Source organism: Leptonychotes weddellii, chromosome 4, assembly GCF_054177405.1.
Source record: "Leptonychotes weddellii isolate Sample4059 chromosome 4, ASM5417740v2, whole genome shotgun sequence".
In the NCBI taxonomy this organism is placed as follows: Eukaryota; Metazoa; Chordata; class Mammalia; order Carnivora; family Phocidae; genus Leptonychotes; species Leptonychotes weddellii.
This window is the reverse complement of record NC_138372.1, coordinates 82,972,751-82,994,841: the sequence shown is the minus strand read 5'-3', so window position 1 is coordinate 82,994,841 and position 22,091 is coordinate 82,972,751. Positions and strand designations below refer to the sequence as shown.

Below are 22,091 nucleotides of genomic sequence, written 5' to 3'. Positions count from 1 at the left end.
AAAGCAGAGATACCTGGATGTATTATCTGTATTTGACATTATTTGGTACTGTCCAAATGAATATCAAAAATATCTGCCCAAAAAACGGACTGCACCTATGGGTATCTGGTTTCATTAAGTTTTATCATACGGTTTATTAGAAAGGACTATGAGGCCCAAAGAATCCAGGCCAATAGCAACAACACAGTAAGCTTTTTCTTTTCTTAATAGTCAACCACATCAACAAAGATAATTTTGTAGTCAGTGATGGCTCTTTGTGCTCTTGGGGCATTTTCTTTCCAGCAGTAATGACATTCGTGCCTGTTATTTATTCTGAAATTTCTTCCCTGGAGAGCACACCAAGGAAAACTAGAAGGGGCAAAGGAAGACTATAGTGGTATCAAGAGTTGGCCCAAGGGTGAGCCTTCCTGAATAAGCCATATGTGGGAGTGACATTTTGACTTTGCTGGCACCTGCTTTGGCATTTTCTGGGTGTTCCAATCTTGTGTAAGTGTCTGCTGGAAACTGGTAGCCTTACAGGCATACACTACTAAAGTATCAGTCCACAAAGCATCTCTGTACTGTCTGCCCACATTTTTGGAGAAATTATATTCTTTAAAAACAGCCTTTTATTCTTTCTCCTTAAAAGGCTTTCATTACCAGTTTTTAATATGAAGAATTTGTTTATGGAGATGAGATCCATGCTGACTTGATCCCTTGCCCCTGGGCTGTGCTGAGTCTCATGGTACCGACCCATTCACATTAATCTCCCAAGTTGAAGCCAGCTCAACTCTCCCTGAATATAATGTATTATCTATAACCTTTCAAAATTGGCAGTTAAGTCAGTGTAGGGAACTAAACCGCAGTTTCCTGGCAGCAATAAAAGGAAGTGGGACACGGGACAGTGCTCAGAAAAACCACAGCTGTCATTAAATGGAGTCTTTCAGTAGCCTGTTTGATCCAGAAACATGTAAAAGCATTTCATGCATGACAAAGCATTAGTAAATATTAAATAGTATTCTTGTTCTGTTATTGCCTAGTGGTGATCAAACCTATCTCCTTTTTCTCCGGTTATATTTAATACTTGCTTGACATTTTTCTGGCATTCCTGAGCATGCTTATAAAGAAGTCCTAGGGAGGAAGAAGAATGGGTAGGTATCAAAATTTCCATCAACCAATAAGCATTATTCCGCTAAAGCTAAATGCAAGTAACATTGTTAGGCTGAATTAGTGTTGGTTTCCCCAAGCTTTTGTAACAGACCCTTTGTTGTGCTTTTCTTTTTTTCTTTCTTCTTTTTATATGAATAATAGTGTAAGCAGAACCAGGACTGTTTAACCTGACAATGGTGGTCACTATGCTGACTCCAGTTTGGGTAATGTAAATAACACAAAGAGTAAGTTTGTTTCGGAACTGTTCACTGTATTGAGTCAACTATATAGTTTCCTCTAAGAAAATGACATGACCGGTGAAATCTATAATAGTGAGCAAGCTTTAATTTATAAGTCTAAACCTAATAGTTAATGTCATATGTACTACTTTTAGGATATTTTTTTTGATAAGAAAGTACTGGATCATAGGAATTATTACTTGGGGCTGTTCAATACAAAATAAGCTTCGTTTGAAGATTGGCAGTCCTTACAATGGAAACAATGGAAGAAACTTTTTCTTGCTCGTAAGAGTGAGCAATAACAGTCTAGTTGGAAAAATAACAAAGTCATGCTTGAAACAGTTATTGAATGAGACTAAGTACTGTATATCTTTATTTGTTCATGTATTTCTTGAGCATCTCATATCCGCCCAGGAGCTGGTCTAGGCAGGATGGATGTAATGATGAATAAGGCAAGTTCTCTTCTCTCATGGAGTTTACATTTTAGCAAGGCATATTTTCAAGTCAGCATTATAATGTCCATGCAAAGCAGTGGTAAATTGCAAGGTAAATGGAAGCTTATATCACACATTATTTGAAGTGAGGAGAATGGAATTGGAAATTTCAACGTAGAAAACTCCAGTGCATGGGGCGCCTGGGTGGCTCAGATGGTTAAGCGTCTGCCTTCGGCTCAGGTCATGATCTCAGGGTCCTGGGATCGAGTCCCGCATCGGGCTCTTTGCTCCTTGGGAGCCTGCTTCTCCCTCTGCCTTTCTCTCTCTCTCTGTCTCTCATGAATAAAAAAAAAAAAAAAAAAAAGAAAGAAAACTCCAGTGCATGTTATACTACCAGGCAAATTTTGAAAGTTAGTGACCTCCTGGGGGTCTAAGAAAGGCATATGCGACTGAAGTTTTTGCTCTTTATTTAGAAAAAGAAAGTCATTATATGTTAAGTATATGTTGTTTTGCTTTAAATAATTAGGAAAAATGCCATATCCCACTGATATGTAATTTAGAAAAGTTAATTTGTTGTAGGTGATTTCGCTCCCATATGCTCTGAATATCTGTTCATAATTATCAAGATCCCCAGAAGCCATACTGTTTTATAAATTCATGGACACTTTGAAGAGGAGTTTGAAGTTCCTCTATTCCAACCATTCAATGCTCAAACCTTTCCTGTAACTTCTTTCCATGTGTAGTTTGTGCTTGAATGCCTCTTGTGATGAGGAACTCACTACCTCTGAAATAATTTGCTCTTTGTTTAGCTTTGACCATACAAAACACTTCCTTACAATGAGTTGAAACCTGTCCAAGTATAATTTTCTAATGTGATTTCTTGGGCCCAAATAGAACATGTCTCTTTCCTCTGTTGGTAACCCTTCAGATATTTGAAGGTAGCTATTCCTCCAACTTTGTGTTTTAAACATTCTTTCCCCTAAATAAAAAGAAACTTAATTTGGAAAGATGTTTTCATTAACTAGTTTAGTTGAATGCTAACCTGGATCAGATAAAGGTATAGGTAAATTGAATGTTTAATTTCAGTCCAGTATTATGGACAAGGTGTGGTGCTAGCTGCTATCATCCCCCACCCCCCAAAAAAGTAAATGAGACAGTTTTAATCTTCAAGGCATTTAGAAATCAATTTGGGGTCTTATTGAATTATGCGTAGCATTTTTTCTGACTCTGAGTATTATAAGCAAGATTTCAGATTTTAATTCCTTCATGTTAAAGTATTTAGAGTCTGGTAGCATACAGGGATAATTCCTTACTCTTATATAGTGCTTTATAGTCTCCAAAGCATTTTTGGATAATACTTCATTTGATTATTAAGGAGTGCTCTGAGGTAGCCAGGAGGTATTGTCTTTTAAAAAAATTGAAAAATAGAGGAGAGATTAAGTGTTTTGTGTGTGCTTTTTTAGTTAACAAGTGGCAGAGACTGATCTTGAATCTCCATCCAGAGCTTTTTCCCTCGTCCCATGCTGTCTCATTTATAGCAAGAATACCTACTATTGTTCTCCAAAGATGAAAGTTTCCTTCATTTTGTTTTATAAGCAAGAGGTATTTTTGTGTAGTATTTTCACACACTGAATGAAAAATATGATTTAGAACCTAAATACTTTCCACTTATTTTGTAGTGATGCTGTTAGGTAAGAATTGGATATTTTTACAAATCAAATAATAACATCATGCATATTATTAACAATTTATAAGGATGATTTGGGCATCAAAGAATTTCCTTAAAGTAAGTCAAGTCTTAATTTATAAGTTAATTTATAGCAAGAGTTTTGGTCACCTTATAGAATTGTGCTAAAAAATCTAAGCAAAGTTTTGATTTGATTTGATGGTGTTTTCTTTTTCCAGTTGTCTAGATAAGGTGATTTCAGCCTCAGACTTTAAATTATCTTTTTAGGGGCACCTGGGTGGCTCAGTTGTTAAGCATCTGCCTTCGGCTCAGGTCATGATCCCAGGGTCCTGGGATCCAGCCCCGCATCAGGCTCCCTGCTCAGCTAGGAGCCTGCTTCTCCCTCTCCAGCTCCTGCTCCCGCTCCAGCTGCTTGTGTTCCCTCTCTAGCTGTCTCTCTCTCTGTGTCAAATAAATAAATAAAATCTTAAAAAGGAAAAAAAAAAAAAGCCTTTCTTAAAAAAATAAATAAATAAATTATCTTTTTTGAGGTGTGGGTAATGGGGAGAAAAAGCCTTAGGGTCTGAGACTAAGTCCTGGCTAGTTATCAGGGTGGATTAGATGATTTTTAAATACATAAGTCTGTACTGATGTAACACTGAATGTACATTACAGAAATCACTAGAGATATGAACACAGTGTGATAACACTCATTTTTCTCCTTCAGGATGAACTTTGGACCAACATTGAATAGCTTGTTTTTCCTGGGGAGAGCCCAATTTGAAGTAGTTATCAGAAGCATATGTTTGACCTGTCTGTTGCTTATTAGAATAGCAGACTTTTCTTCTAAACATTTTTGTCTAAGAAAACACTGAGATTGGGAGCTCAATCTGCCTCAAAAGTTATTAGAATATTCCAGTGGCTGGTGGTTTTAGTCCTATCCACATCTTTATATTTGCAACATCACAGTCTGCACAAAGCAGCTAGCCCTTTGAGGAAAGGGAAAGAAATTTTAAAAATTCAAAAAGTCACAAATGCCCTAAATTAATTGGCTTTATAAATTAAAAAATTCATAAAAATATTACCATATTTTATAACGTTTGTTATACAAATGAATCATTGAACACTGCATCAAGAACTATTGATGGTGAACTATACAGTAGCTAACTGAACATAATGAAGAAAATAAAGTTTGTTATAGTAAACATCAAAAACCCTTTTGGAGTTATTTTTCTTCTGGTCTATCCTGGCATCAGTCCTATGAGAGAATTAATATTCAGTAACATTAACATTGTCTTCCAAGTACAGTGCTATGTTTCTGATATTTGTCTCATTAAATCTTCGTGGAATTTATGACAGGTGCAATGATCTCTTTTTTTGTTTTTGTTTTTTTAATAAGTAAACTAAGGACCAGAGATATAAGTACCTGCCTGGGCCACACAGCTCGTGATGGCATAGAGGTTCCACCGTGGTGCAAGACCAGGCTTTTCTCATTTTTTTCTCCGAAGAGTTTCTTGCCCAAATGGCCAGTGAGGCATAAAAATGATGTTTTATTAAACTCCATTTTCCTATCTCCTAACCTGAGAATGCAGACTTCCTGTGCCTTTCTTTGTTTCTTTCCCCCTAGACGAGATTGGGCGCGCACAGGGCGGGATGGTCGTAGACTCTTTCTTTCCCCCCAGATAGCAAGAGCAACCAGAAACAAAATTCTCTCATCTATTATCATACCCCAAATTTGCTTTATGTAGTTTCTGACTAATGACTCATTGGTCAGAATCAACTAAGGGATCTGTTCTCTGATAGTGCATTAATAATATATATGCATTAAAGCTCCCTCTCAGAGAATATTTGAGCTTTGACATATTGAACACTGGCATTTTAAATTAAAGCTGTTGCTGTCGGTGCATTTTAAAAACTAGATAGCTTGGAAATAGTGCTTCATACGTTACAGAATAGATCTGAGGTCATAGGTAGTTTACTAAGCCAAAACTATTCCTGGCCTATTTAATTGTGGTAGGGGTTTGAATTGTATTTTCCAATTATCATGACCTAAACATCTTTCAGATTGAGAAAAAAAAAAAACGGTTTTACAGGGCTTTGATCTACTAGAAGGAACACCATAAAGCAACCTAATGGATTTTCTACATACCATACAGACTTGGAATAATGAATTAGGAACTCTTCTGAATTCTTCAAGATAGGAAGTTTCAAGATTAAAATGATGCTTTGTGACAATGATGACTCTGTATGTTGACTCTAGGCTTGCGTTACTGTCTCTTGTCTTGCAAACACTTTTACCTGGTTATATAGCTGAGCATTCTTTTGCCTTGTGGCCTTAAACTTGTGCACATTGATAAGTAGTCTGTGCTAAGCCTTTTCCTCAGTACAGCTTATTGGGGACATTTTGTGTTATACACATACATATTTATGTACAATACATATCCATATACACAAGGCTTTCCCCTTGAAAGTTTTACTTTAGGGCGGTGTAATAAAGAGCCTTAACTTTGGAACCACAAACGTCAGGACCAACACCCACCCCTGTCTTGCCTCAGCCATTTTACAGATAGATCAATGAACAGATTGTAGGTTTTTTTCCTTAAATGCCTATGCACTGGATGAGCTCAGATTTTGTATCCAGTTGAACCCAGGGTAACTTTTTCTACAGAGGAACTTGCCCAAAACCACCGGAGTAGCAAGTAGTAGAATTGAAACTAGACCCCAAGTCCTTCAATTCCTGGCAATTCCTCTTCTTTCAAGAGCAACCTTTTATCAGGTTCCTTTTCCATAAAATGAGGCAATCTGCCTCTTTTCCCATTATCTCTGTCATGAAAAGCTGCCATTTCCCTGTCCAGGGACCAGTGGACTTGGGGTAGAAGGGAAAAAGTCAACCAGCCTCTAGGGGATCTTAGCAATAGGAGCCATTATTCCACCACCTATTTGACATTAATATATTGCTCACTATTGACATTGCAGATCTGTTTTCAGCAGGGCGCTCTTGATACTTGAAACCTTATAATTGTAGGATAGAGTGAAATCCAATGTGAATTAGAAATTTAATTAAATTTCTTGCTTGTTTAATTGTTTAATGTGTTGCCCAGTCTAACTTGCAATTCCATATTCAATTATAATGAAACTCCCCTTAGATTGAGTTTATTTTGGGGTTTAAAAATGACTCTAAAAGGTATTGATGCTTTAAGAGAATCTTTGGTTTTATAAAACTTCAACATAAGAGATTGAGTGTTTTAGTATTAGGTTTGTATTGACTCTTGATATTGACACAAGTCTAAATTTGCAAAGCCCACAAAAGCTAAATCCCATGGGCTTATGTTTAATTTAAAATACGGCTAGCTGGCCATTTTTGGATATACTAGATAGGCTGACAATCTGAACATCTAACTGGTTGGGGAAATAGTCAAATATTAATTTTAAATGTTTATCAGTAGACTGTTTGCAGTTGGTTTTTAAGTTTATTTGGAAAGTAAGAATTCACATTTACGTAAAATTGGCAACAAACCTGGTTTCATAAAGGTGTTTAGAGGTTAAATGCCTAATGATTAATTTATGCTTTAGTAATATTTTTAATAATTTGGAGGAAAGGTAAGGCAGCTGAGGATAATGTTAATGATGAATAATAATGAAGGTTTAAAGATTCTGAGATTTAATAGTGGAGATCATATTCAGCATCCTAAAAACAGAATAGGAGAGCAAATGGAAAAGACTACTTAGTGGAGTTCATAGAGTGCTGGACAAGGAGAAAAAAGGACCCACTGACATGGCCAGGGGACCCAGGCAAGGCAAGGGTCTTCTTTCTTTCTCTGGGACTTCATTCATCTTAAAGAGGTGCTTTAAAAATACTTGTGATTATTCTTTTCCTGCAGCACTAGGAATTTTGCTCTTATATTTGACTCTGTGCAGCCTGTTTATTGAATATGTTGAAGCCTTGTTGAATAGAAAAAGAACATGGGGAAGGTGTGGAAGCTAACTGTGATACAAAATTAATAGTGTAATCTCATCATCTTTTATTTCTACCCAACAGTTATGACATTTTTTTTCCTTGTGCTTATTCTCTTTTGGTTCGCAAAAAATATATTTGATGGTTATTACTCTGCGTGTGTGTGTGTTTACAAGAACGTGTGTGGATGTACATACTGGATGATGATAGTGTGATCCCTCTGGGAAGATGAATGTTTCATGCCCTAAAGGTGATGATATGCTTTAAATTCTGTGTACCTAGTCTATAAACCATCAGGAAGATTCAATAAGTAGGACTTATTCCTTCTGTGGAAATATAACGGTGATAAAGTAATACTCAGAATTAATTTAATTTAATTACAAATGAAGGCAATCCTTACATTCAAAATTAATAAAGACATAAGATTGATAGTCTGTGCTGATTCAGTAGAACACATCATTTTGCAAAGCCAAAGAAATTATCTGTGAACCTTTGATCAAAAAGCACAGGATAGTGTGTGATCCAGAAAACTTGATTACTACTAGTTTTCAGCGAGGAGGGCTTTTTGATATTAAAAGCAGAAGAAGCCAGAGCATTATTGTGTAGAGAATTGATTGATTACTTTAATCAATGACTTCTTCAGAGACAGTTCTGAGACATGACGGGGAAAACCGAAATGAGCCAGTTGACTGTTAGTGGTCAGCACTGCTCCGTGAAGTGTTCACAAGGCGCTTGCAGCCACAGCACAGACAGACTTTCTGGGAGAATGGTAGCTTGTGTGAAGATCAGACCTAAGTAGAGTTTAATAAAATTCTACTTTGGAGTGATTTGTTTATCTTCTGCGAGCAATTTCTTTTTTTTTTTTAAATAGATTTATTTATCTGTGTACTCCTCTAGTGCTTTTCCTCATCTGAACCAAGAGCACTTTGCAAATATCAGAGCTCAAATTTTAAAAAGATCATTGATTTTTTCAACAGCCCGGAAGGTAGGCTGTCACACATCATCATTTATTTCTGAGATAGGGATATTGATAGCATATATTAACATCTTTCATTAGAGATTTTTTTTTTTTTGGTCCAGCAATAACCTAAATTCAGAGGAGTTTTGTATTTGCCTTCATCTAATCAGAATTGCTATTTGAAAGTATATACTTAACCCAAGACAATATGGCTGCCATGCTGCTATAAGGGAAAGGAATAGTGTGTCAATAAAAATTATCATTGACTGAAAATAGTCCTGTGTGATAGCCACATAGTTGTCCAGGAACCCCAAGAAACAGGCTCTGATTAGCTATTGAAATTTGCCCAGCATGACCAGCATTAAAGTTAAAGATTGAGCTACTGGAAGCTGCCAGTGCATGCCATGCTCCTTTTCCTCTGGACCTTTGATCACAGTGTCCCTTACCCACCTGGGACCTATCCTCTCCTGAGGTCTGCAAGGGAACAGCTTTTCATCTTTTAGGACTCAGATCGAAGACAGTTGCTCTCTTTTCACCCCCTCATACCCTGCCTCTCCTTTAACCTATATTAGAGAGTTGACCAACCTCTTCTTTATTCTCCACCATATCTTGTACCTTTGAGTTACACTTTATTAGATTTACTTCTGTGCATGTCTTCATCTTCATCCCACATTGAAAGGAGCTTAAGGCCAGGGGCCATGCTTTGCCCCCTCTCACCCTTATTCCCAGTACAGTGCTTGGTATATGTTTGGCATTTAATAAATACTTTTTAAATAAAAGAATGACTGGAGCAATTGAGTAATAATCTAAGAGCAAGTGCCACATAATTTTAGAAGACAGATTATATGGGCTACAGTGATCTGGGAAGGTCTCAAAACACGGAGCCTAAGCTAAGGGATGGATAAGATTTGGAGTTGTGGGAAAAATAGTCATGACAAGGAACAATGGTTTGAAGCTGAGACTGAAATGAACATTTTAAAATACCTTGAGTAAATGGATCTCTTTTGAGCTTATGACAGGATACTATGGTTGGAGATGTAATTTTCCCATTTAAAATGTTTTCATTGCTCTTCATGACCCACATAATACTTTTCAAACTCTTTAGTATTGGGTTGTTCAGAGTCAAATCAGAGCTCAGCCCGTTAATAGCTTCATGAGCTGGGGCAAGTTGCTTAACTTCCTTTTCTAAGCCTCTATTAGGAAATCACAAAGTGGTGACATAATATCTACCCTACAGTATTTAAATGTTGTAATAGTTAAGTAAAATAATACTATTTATCATTTATTCTGTATTTTCATGTGTCAGGCACAGTGCAGAGCTCTTTGTGCATATTAGCTTATTAAACTTTTACATCAGCCCCATGTTGATAATTGTTTTTGTGTTTTATAACGTTGAAAATGTGGTAGTACCACTAACAAATATGGAAAGATGGAAGATAGGATCACAAATTGTTTGGGGGGTTGGGAAGGAACAAAGAACAGGCCACTCTGTAGAGTATGGCCTACAGCTGTGTTTAATTTTATAGGTGCACTGTTGGGGTCAAGGAAGACTTGGGTCTGCTAAGTTATTGGCTTGACTGTGAAGCTGCTGTGTGCCCTGTGGTCTAATGTAGCTTCAGCTCCCAAGCTGAACATTACCCTGAGACCTCTTGTGATACCGAATGCCTTTTTCTGGGACTCAGCATGGGATAGGGGAAGGGATGGTAAGATTGAGGACATCCCATGGTTGGAGCTCTGAGCTCACTGGGTTGGTGTCACCACAAGCCTAAGCTGAGGGCCACGGCCTGCTGTGGAGTATTCTCATGGGCTGGGGTTGCTCTTCTGATCATTATCCCAGGCATGGGCCAGGTAAAAATTCCCAGAAACCAAGACTCCTACAGATGTTCTCTTTTTTGTTAAACTCGGGGTCATAGAAGATAAAGGTTAGAAGCATTAATTTTGGAAATCAATAGACAACATTTGAATCATGACGCTTAAATTTTCTAGTTAGGTGACCCTCAAAATATTACTTAAGCTCTTTGAGCCTCAGCGTCATCATCTGCCATTGTTGTGCTGTCAAATGAGAAAATATAGGTAAAGCAAGTGTCACGACAATGCTCCAGAGATCCTAAGCACTTAGAAGTTGCTGATGCTGACAGTTTTAGTTTCTCCTCCCAGGTGAATGCAGGCCCAGGGTTCTGGCCAGAGTTGATGTACCGTGGCTGGAAGCCATCCACAGGCTTTCATGCATGAGGCCAACAGCCAATCTCTGGGAATAAAAGGAAATCACACCAAGTTACCCATCTTAACTGACCTGGCAATCTGAAGGGTCCAGGCCCAGAAGGAGAATCCAGGTGTAAGCCGACAAAAGACTTGGGGAGGTGAGAGGGGGAGGGGGTGCCTGTGGACGGTTGCATATGGTGGAGAACTTATTGCAGCATTGCTGGAGGGCACTGCTTACCTCTGCCAGCCTGCATGGAAGGAGAACCCTGAGGGCACAGGCCTAAGTCTGGGGCTGAGCCCAGAGGCTGTTGCAGTAACTTAGGCACATGATGCTTGTGGCCAGAGAAGAGGCAAGGCCCGCTGGAGGAACGTGGGAAGGAAGATACTGTGCTCCCTGCTGCTTTTCACCACTGACATCACCTAGTGTTGGGGCGCGGAAGGCTCATAGACTCAAGCAAGGTCAGGATTTAATTGTATTTTTATAACATTGTTTAGGGCATTGAGGGCACTCAGATGTTTTTTGACATGCCTCTGTTTGCTAGAATGTCCTGATATTTTTTGAGGGTGCTTGTGCTTTTCTTTTTTCGAGGTAGGCTGGCACATGTGTCTATTTCCAGCCAGTGACACTGTTCCAATTTTTGTTTTAGGAGTAGCTACTTGAGTTTCCCTGTGCTGTATGCTTTTGGCCTCATTTGGGAGTTTAAATTATTTCAGAATGGATAGAGACTGTAGGACAGAGAATCCCAAATCACAGGACAATTTGAAGTTCATTGACAAAGGATAGTGAGAAAAGTGTGCTTTGCAGAATATTTTACTCTGAGTTTCTCTAATGTAATTAGTTTTGAAGGGGGAAAAAAAAACCCAACATTCAGCAGAAAGGCAGGAATAGAGGATCAATCTAGTACTTCACGGTGGAGGATGAGGCTGTGTTCAGGCTGTTCTGCATAACTGAAACCAGTAGGCACCACTGACTCCACAGAAAACAGGGCTGGCTCCCTTTTGCTGTCTGTTCTTTTGGACACCCAGGTAGTAATGGCAGGTTTGGATTCATTTTCTTCAGAAATACTTGGCAAATACTATCACCCAAATACTCGGAGATATAAAGTAGCAGTGAAGGGCCTCCATCCTGTGGCTGGAGAAAGCTGAAAGTTTACTTGGGTTTCGGGCTTATTTTGTGTTGTCTGACATCAAGACATCATCAAATTTTCTTCAGGCTCAGGGATAGACCAAAGAAGCACGAGGTTTTTCCTCCCTCTAAGGTAGCCTTGATACCATTAGGGGCGGTGTTGTTTGCCTTGGTGGAGAGAGAGATGCATCTGTGTTTGTTTCTCCCCATCTGCCATGGGGGTGGGGGGGAGGGAAGCACAGCTTCTATCACGCTTCTCTCCTTGAAGGTCAGGTGCATTTGCCGCCCTCTGAAACCTCTGTTTTCCTTACTTATCCAGCCTTTTTCTGACTTATGCTAATCCCGTACTAGTTCTCGGGACTGGAGTGTCTTGTCTTCTCTGGACTATTCATTCTTTCCAGCTTGAGTGCTGAATGCTTCCCAGAGGTCCTAGAGCTTGGCAAGGGTCATTGGCCATGTGGCTCTCCTCTGTCAGCCTTAGCAGCCCCTGACCTGCTCCAGGAAGTTCTTTAATACTAGGACAGATGTACAGTAGCAGCCCATATCTTGAGATCAGTCATCTTTCTTTAATTATTCAGCTGAATGTGCACTCCCCGCTCCCATCCGGATCTATATCATTTTTGTTACCTTTCTGTTTTTGTGTGCCCTGATGCAGTTCTTGTGCCTAAATTTGGCCTTTAAGTATGAACCCATCCATGGTTCTCTTGTCTACCCTAGAATTCAGGGCATCAACTCTCCAGCTCTTCACCTGAATAAATCCTTGCTTCTACCCAGCTGATACCTTTGAACACTAATAGCTTCTCTCCTACTTTAATAAAAGTTTTTGTTGTATCTGCTCTGGAATGGGGACTCTGGGTAGCCACCTGTCTTCTCATCTCCAGTTGCTGTGTTTTGCTCCTGAAGCATGGTTCTCTATGCCCTGTGCAAGCTCTTCCCTCCTGTACAAATTGTCCACACGTGAGTCTTGTCTCTTCACTTTATGGCAACCTTGTAGAGAACAGGTGTCTTCATGATGTGTAAGTTTCACAGGGCCTAGAATATTCCAAACCACTTTAAAAACCCTTATTAGTTGTGTATTTTGTCATGGTAATATTAATAGCGAATATGCCTTTCCCTTTAACAAGTATATTTAATGTTTTAGAGTACTTGCCTTTTGGGGGGAGTAGGTTTTAGTTTTGATAAATGATAGCTTCAATTCATGTGAAATTTATACTAAATTCTGCTCAATTTATACTTCTGCATGGAGTCTAGTGTAAAACAGAGACTTGAAATGAAAAGGATAAGATGTTGATTAAAAAACGTTTTTTCATATATAATAATCACAGAATTTGAAGAGGAAATCCTTATGAGGCATGTCAGATTATCTTTCAGATTTCCTCTTTTGTTTCTCAATATTGCTTTGTAGCAGTATCCGCTCCATCTCCGCATGCTTATAAAACACATTAATTCAACAGCAAACTTCATATTATCAGACACAATTTAAAATGTGCCATAAGAACTTAAATTCACCATGCCAGCTCAGCATTCCTAATTCATGTCATCTTCAGTGTTTGAGTTTAGGGTGCAGATTTATTGGACCAGAGAATGAGAAAATCCAAATTCTCTAGAACCTGTCCCTTACATGGAATAGCTAACACAGTGGGACATGTCTTGCTGTTCAATCCTGAATATTGAGAATCTCTCTGCCTGCCTGCCCTTCTCTCTCTACCTTTCTCACTCTCTCAGTATCAGGAGGATAAATAATATGTTTTAATGGGAGAGTTGAAGTAAAGCAAGATAATCCAGATTCATTGGGTATCTGTGATTGTTGGAGTAGATAAATTCACTGTTCCATTCCCAGTGTTAGAAAGCAACTGGAGTATAATAGACACCCAATTTGTTGAATGTATGACTAAATAAATAAATTTTGATATCCTTATGAAATTTATTTCCATTGATTCAGGATATGGTGATGGGTGGGTCATTATTTTGTTCTACCTTTATGAGGCCTCTGAGGTTCCCACCACATGTTGTCACTTATGACAATGATAATAAGAGTAGATGTATCATCTAGCATTTGTATAATGCTTTTCATTTAATAAAATTTAATAATATGTACATATATGTGTTTTCATTTTATTTTCAGGACAAATCTGAGTGATAGAACAGGTACCAACAAATGGTGATCCTCCTTCCTTCTCCCACTCCTGAACCATGGCCTTCTAAAGCAGGGGTGACAGATGTAATTCTTTGATTAGCAAGGAGACTAAAAATAGAAAGATATGTTCTGTGCCAAGAGCCACACATCAAGTTTGTAACAGAGACCCAAATTGCTTATTGTCTGACATTTTTTGCACTTTAAATGTATTATAGATTTCACTGACTTTACATTTCATTCAATAATTTCCTTGAGATGGCACAGAAATTCAGTGATGGATGTATATTTAAAATTACTATAGAGTCAACGTTGAATGAAATAAAGAAGTGCAATATATAATAGATAAGAAAATACTATTTTTCAGAGCCAAGCATTATCTTATTTTTATTGGTATTTTGGAACTATTTATTCATTTCCCTAGATAAAGGACTGTACGTGATTTGGAATATAAAGAATAAGATTTGGATGTGATTTATAAATCTCTTTTCTGTTTTCATTCCTTTTATGAATCCTTAGGACTAGGTGAAGGTGTCCCTTCTGAACTTTGTTTTTTTAACTTGGTTTTTGGAGGAGCTGTTTGTTGTTCATTTTATTGCCCTTTCCAGTAGCCAGCAGTGTAATTAGTGTGCTGTGGTGTTGAGGGAACAAATTATGAAAAAACAAGTAAGGATTTAGGATTGTTTACAGAGAGATTGTGTGTTTCGGAGTCTTTGTACTTATCTATTAGCTATTTGGTGGATTTGATTTCACAATTATCCTTCACAATATAGGATAGTCTGAAATTTTTCATGATAACAAAAGAAAGGAAGAACCCACCATTTAATGAAACTCTTAAAGTTGTATCTGACAGGAAAGCCTACATTGGGGGAATAAAATGATCTTATTTTGATTTTTGGCAAAGACTACTTGGCTTAAGTATGCTTTTTTAGAATTGGAGAATTCAGAACACATGAGACATTACAAAAACAACCTGGATAGCTTTTCTGATATTCTTGAATGTTTAGTTAGTTGGTAAATCTCAGAGTATACAAAATACTTGACTAAATTTGATCTGTTTTCCAGCTGGCTCAATCATCAGTCCTGTATGTTGGGGACTGAGTGAGGCATGGGGTTTCTATTTCATGCAACTTTAGGTCTGTTTTGAACTTTAGGTCTGTAGGATTTGTGTATTTTTTTGATCTATCTTTAGTCCTCATGGAGAAAGGAGTTATATAAACTAATATCAATTAAGATAATAATAGCCTTCATTTGTTTTGGAAATTTCTTCTAAATTATAAGGACTGCTACCTCTAGATCTAGTACTTGAGGACTTGGCACAAATGTTTGTCCTATCTATAGATAATTTTCAGATATTTGGAATTATTCTTAAACTTGAAAGATATTTGACTAGCCAAAGCTTGGTATCTGACTTTAGGGGACATGAAGGCTGTTTTAAGTGATGATATGTAGATGGACTAGGTCCTGAAAGCTCCCCCCCGCCCCCCATAGAATTGCTTTTGCTGAGTAATACTTTAGCATGATGTCATGGGCTCACATCAGGAAGAGGTAGAAGGGGCAGGTGCACATTTGTATTTATGAGGATGTTGTTGAAGACATTGGCTACATATCACACACTGTGCCCCTTTTATGAAAACCTAATCGCTGCGATTTTTCTTACACTGCTGTGCCGGGAAAATTTGTACAATTATCGTAGAAGCTATCCTATTTTCCTCTTTGCTTTGGTTTCTGGGAAATTTAGCACTAAATTTGTAATCTATGTTTAACAATCAGTTGTGTTTGTAATACATTTTGTACATTAACTTCATTTTACTCTTATATCTTTAATCTTCTTTTGACATTCTGTTAAACTTCAACACATTTATTGAATGCCTGTTTATGCTAGGCACCACGCATGATGCTAGGGATACAGAGATAAAAACAATCTGACAGCCCTGGCCTCATGGAGCTTATAGTATTTTGGGGGAAAAGAAATATTAATAAAATACTCATGCAAATAAATGTAAAAAAGGATATTGTTACACGTATAATGAGGGAACGTATGTGCTATGAGACTATAATGATCCTAGTTTCTCCTTTCCTGTGTATGTTATATCCAACATCTTGCCTATTCCAGAAAATTCAGTTCCTGCTGTAGCACTACGCATTTGTACCGGGGGCTAGGCTACCATTTTGAAATGCTAACAATCTGTGTGCGTCCATTTAAGGAAATATTTACAGATGATGAACTCTGTTGGTTCTTAGACTAAATGCAGCCTCACAAAGATGGTATCTCTAAGGGGGTGGGGGTTGGGAAGGGAAGAACAAAGCAATTAAGTGTCCAGGAATGACTGTTTCCAAACACTGTGCTTGCTGTAGCCCTGATGTTCTGGAGCGTCCATATCTCTACACTTACCGATGAGGCTGAATAGTTTATTACAGGCTTCTCAGTCAGTTGTTTTTTCTTTATCAGTTTCTTGGTCGTATCCTTTGCCAAGTTTTCTGTGGGTCAAATTTATCATCATACTATCACTGATTTGTAATAGCTCCTTTTATACCAAGAATATTTTCACATATGTTGCAAGCACTTAATTCTGTTTGTCTTTGCTTTTTAATTGCCTTGTGATATTTTTAGCATAGTGATTAAGAGCAGAGGCTTGAGACACATCTTTGCCTGAGATCCTGTTCAATGACATATTATCTGTGTACTTGAGTCAGGTTGCTTGTACATATTCTTGTGATTATTCCTGTTGTTCTTTTCATCTTAAAAAAGAGGAGATATAAGGAATACATTGAATAATGCACGTTCGCTGCAGAAACTTCGGAAAACACAGATAACTTTAAAATTAAAAAAGTATCATGCCTTTACCTATTGTTCTCGTTTTCACATATGTATGTTAGCAAGTAGTCTGTGTTATGTCAATCACAGATATACAGTTTAGTAGCAACTTATTCTCCTATAATATATTGCAAATATCTTTCTTGGCTAATATATATATGTTCTTTTTCCTTTCTGATTGTTGTATGGTACTCCATTGCAAAGATGTGCTATAATTTCTCTGTTTGCTTTTAATTAAATCAACTCCAACTTTTAATTATTAAAACTCTTGTAATGAAACCTTAATGATTATTTCGAATAAGTAGAATTTTATATCAAATGATTAGTAAATCTTTCAGGTTAAACTTTGGGATATTTTTGTAGCTTCATCCACCCTAGGTATTACCGGTTTTCTTTTATCTCTTTCTTTTTTGCCAATTTGATATGTGAAATAATATCTTATTTAAATTTGCATTTCTTTTGGTTACCAGTAACTTAAGCATGTTTTGTGTTCATTGATTGTTTTCTTTTTTAATAAATCGCCTTGTTGATTTCTTTGCTAATTTTTCAACTGGGGTCTCCATTTTTTTCTTACAGATTTTCAAGAACATTTATGTATTGCAAGGACATTAATCTTTTATCATATATATTACAGATATTTTCCTACTTTCTGGTTTTTTTTATTGTTTTTGGTTCAAGGAAAATTTTGGGTTTTTAAAAAGAAATCCAGCTATCTTTATTTTTTACCTTTAAAGATTATGTAGTCATCAATATTTTCTTCAAGTGTTTTTGTTTTCTTAAAACATATTTCAGGTTTCTGTCTAAATTTTATATTTACATATAGAAATAAGCTGCACGAGGGCAGAAGTTTTATCCATCTTAAACCTCATTGCTGGCTATGTTCATGGCACATCATAGGCATATAATACATATTTGTCAAATAGTGTCCATCTTTATCTAAACTTTATATCCTTATAAAATAAGTGATAGTAACATAATTTCCTTAACATTTTCAAAAAGCTGGGAATGCATTTTCTGAAATATATTTTGTTATTTTTTCTTTGGGACATTCTTCCTTTCACCTGCTGAATTCCTGATTATCTTTAGATCTCAATGCAAGCATTGTTTCTATAGGAAAGCCTTCTGTGATAATCTGTTCACAAGGTCACATTCCAAGTTGTAAGTTTTCCTAACACTATCTTTGACACACCTGTAATTTCATAGTTGTCTATGGAATTATTTAGATATTTATTTTCCCCATCAGCACCAAACAACAGAAACTTTACCTGTTTCTACTCATCATTGTATCCCACTGCCTACACATATTAAGTTGTTATTTTTTGAGCAGATAAATAAGTGAACAAACTGTCACAAAAATCACATACCACCTTTGTGCACATGCTTGGTCCCCTGTAAGACTATCTTACTGATCTTTCTGTCTGTCTTGTCAGTCCCATACCGATTTAATAATGTACCTTTAGAAAATGTACCTACGTATTCCCTGCAATAATTTATCTTAGTTTTAAAATTTTCCTGATTATCCTCACACGTTTATTCACCCAGTTGAATTTTATAATCATTTCTCAAGTTATAAAAAAAAAAAAAAAGTGTGTGTATGTGTGTGTTTGTTTAGGGGAAAATAATTGTTTCTTTATAAATTAACCTGAGAGATTGTGTATTTATAATAAAATATGCAAACTTCTTATTCAGCAGTTTGGATATGTAGCTTTTATTTACTTGAATACTTTTGATTTTCCTCCCTTAATTTTTAAATTTCATTCATATAGAACCTGAACATTTCATGCTGGGATTTTTCTTAGACATTTTTGTGCAGGGAAGAGTAAACTTGGGGGGTTTGGGTTTGTTGTCTTTAAAAGGGTCTGCTTACAGGGTTGTCCTTTGGCTGGCATCTGGGAACTTTGGCTTTGAAATGTCCCCTCTGATGCCAAGTGGTAAGGCCATTTGGTGTGCTCAGGGACTGAATTTCATTGTGCCAGCCTACCTGAACTTTTTTTTTTTTTTTTAAATCATGTGATTTATGGTGAGCATCTACTTTCCTTCTGGGAGTTTTTAATGATTGTGGCTGATCATGTGGCTGATCATGATGGCTGATCATGATGGTGCTTATGTGACCAACCTGTGAAAATCCTTGAACTTTGAGTCTCAAGGAATGTTGCTGGGTGAAAACACTACTCACATGTTCCTGCATTTCACTGCTGGAGAACGTTGGGATCCTAGAGATATGTTTTTCCAGACACTACCTGATGTGTCTTTTCTTCTTACTAGTTTCACTAGTTCGTGTTTCTTCTTTTGGTTTTTCCCAGTTGTCCCAACAGTGTCACCTCCAAATGATAATTCTGTATTTTTTTTTTTTTTACAATATCTCTCACATTTATTTTTGTCCTATTACTTTGATCAGATCTTCCAGAACAATGCTGAATAATTGACTTCAGCGAACTTTGCTTAACTTCAATAGGATACTGCTATTGTTTAAAATTAAGTATGTTTTCTGTTGTCTTTAGCTTGATACTCTTCATTATGTCAAGGAAGTATCCCTCAACATCTGATTTATTTAGAATTTCATCAGAAGCACATGCTACATTTTATTAAATGTCTTTTTTGGCATCTGTTGAGATGACCCAGTGCTTTTTCTGGTTCTTTATTCATGTGATAAATTATTATATGTATTTTAAAATCTTATTTAAAAAGAGGCATGATATGACTAAGTATCTTGAAGATAATAGTCTCCCATTTTAAATGTTAATCTCATCCAAAAACACCCTCATGGAAACACCTGGAAAAATGTTTGACCAAAAATCTGGGCTGACACATAAATTTAATCATGATGGGTGGCACAGATGATACTGTAGTAAATATGCCCTATTCACCATTCTGTGAATACCTGATACTCATTTCAGAACTTTCAATCTCATCTTCCCCCCAAACTTGCATAACTTTCCCTTTTTCCTTCATCTACCAAACACCACTTGTTCTCACTTGCTCCCATGTAGCCACTGATCGATCTTTTTATTTCTTTTATCTTTAATTATATTTTGTGAATGTTTCATGGGTATGAGCTTTTGTTTCTTTAACTCAATGGATGATTTTCTAGGGGTAGTAACTGTTTTTCTTTTTTCCTTTAGCTCTTTTCCCTTTACGTAGCGGATACTTAAAATATAGCTAGTGGCCTTTATTTATTCAACAATGATCTATATTAAACATGGGACACTGACGTCGTAAGACCTGACAATATAAACATGAATAGCACAGAGCTAGTTTTCTGGTAGTGGGAAGCAGATAATAAGTGGTTATACTACAACTACACTAGAGGACTGGAAAAGTACTTTGGGAACAGATGAAATGATAACCATTATCTTTATCCTGTGGACTCACAGAAGATTTTATCCAAGGAGTCACATTTTTATCTGGCCCAAAATGAGTAACCAGGCAAGTTAGCAGCTGCAGGCTGAGAGAAACCTTTTAGGTAGAGGGATTGGACTACAAAAGTACAGAGTTATGAACGAGGAGAATATGTTTAGGAAATGTGACAAGGTGTGTGTACCTCTAGTTATGGCTTATGAGCGTTTGGGAAAGAAGAGGCATGCAAGGGGCATGCTAGAACTTAAAACACTTTGTATGCCCTTGCTAGAAGTTGTAGCTTCAGGCAGTAGGAACCAGCAGAAGTCTTCAAGGGAGGGAGTGACCTATTTTTATTTTTTGAAGGTAATTCTGGGAATAGTATGGAAGATGGCCTTAAGTAGGGAAAGAAAGTAGAAGACGGAATGATTGAGAAGGCCATTGTAACAATTTAGTTGAGAGATACTGAGGGATTGAATTAGGTAGTAAGGAAAGAGAATGGAACCTGAATTTTTGAAGAGGTATTTTTAAGGTTGAATCAACAGAAATTTGTTATGGTTTCAGGAAAGGAGAAATTGGAACAGAGAATGGGTTAAGGGAAAATGAATACGTAGAAGGTATGAGGGAGAGGGAAAAATTCATTGCACCTCTCAAGTCTCCAGGCTAGAAAATAGAGTGAATGTTGTTGGATTGAAATCAGAATTTGGTCATAGTCCAGTATGTTAGGAAAGGTGTGGAGCTGAGTTTTGTATGTGCTGCATTTGAGATGCCTGTGGAGCCCCTGGGAATGCAGATCCTGAGAATGGAGAAGGAGCCAAGGCTAAGGGGAGACACATGGTCCTCAGCATAGTGCAAACATGAAACCAGGTGAGAAGAGGCAAGAATCTAAGGAGAATGTGTAAAGTTAAAAGGAGGTGTAAGAGCATTAGCATACTTTGCCCTATAAATATTTGATTGATTAATTATATTACTAATGGGCCCTATATGAAGCAGAAGAAATGGGAACATTTTCCTGAGAAAGCTACAAGATTCCATTCAAGTTCTCACAAGTAAACTGTCATATATCAGAACAGGTTCCTTAAATGGAATCCTCTGTGTCTGTAGAGCTGCGTGACTGAGCAAGTGAGCTAACCTATATTTGACCCTCCGTTCTCATCTGTAGATAACCCAGTCCCATAGGGTCTTGCTGTGTTCACTCTTGCTTCACTACAAGGAATGCTCTCTCTGGTGGCCACAGAGATTTTTTTTTTTTTTTTTTTGTCAACTAAATGTGATATTAATCCTTGTGTAAGATCTCACCTCTTTCTTTGGCCCCTACCAACCTCTCCTACCTCATCTCTTTCATCTCTCCTTTTTACTCATGGGCTCTGGCTGAGGGATCCTTCTTTCTGTTCAGGCCTTAGAACCTGTGTATATGGTAGGTACTTAATATGAAATGAATGAATGACTCTGCCTTCTGGGTTTGTTGTGAGAAGTAAATGTGAAAAAATATATGAAGAGCCTATTAATGTGCCTGGTGCATTACAAGTGTGCAATACATGCCACTTTTGGTCATTTTTGTCCTTGTGTTACTCGCCTATAACTCTGATATTTCTCCATATCTTTCTATTCCAATCTACCTTTCCAACTCTTCCCATCCAGCCAATTACTGTCTTTGGTTTTTGCCTCCCCAAAGGCTGTAGTCCATGTGTGTTGACACCTCTCTTCATTTGGCACTTGATATGATTTCATCTAATTCCCTGGACTTTTGCATACATGTGTTCTCCTGGGCAGCCCTGTTTCTTATCATGCTTAAATCATTATCTATGGATTCCTGGTCCAAAGGACACTGAGCATATAACAGGCTTCCTGCATGAAATTCTCAGGAGAATGGGAATCCTCTGGAAACTAGGTCCCAAGACTACCAAGGGATTCTTACAACTCATAAAGCACTGTTCTGATTACATCGTTACTTTGTGGTTTTGGAATCAACAATTTGTAAATGGTAGCCAGTGCTTACTGAACACTAACTCTGGGCTAGGCAAAGTCCTAAGCACTTTACATACATTACCTGTAAGTATAAGACATTCCTGTCTTATACTTACTAACTGGCCCA

The 22,091-nt window shown here is 37.3% G+C and overlaps 1 protein-coding gene across 1 annotated transcript in view; it reads left to right on the top strand.

Annotated features, from left to right (window-relative positions):
• Positions 1-22,091, top strand: part of VAV3 (vav guanine nucleotide exchange factor 3) — a 341,802-nt gene that overhangs the window by 197,008 nt on the left and 122,703 nt on the right. The gene's annotated exons all lie outside the window — the stretch shown is intronic.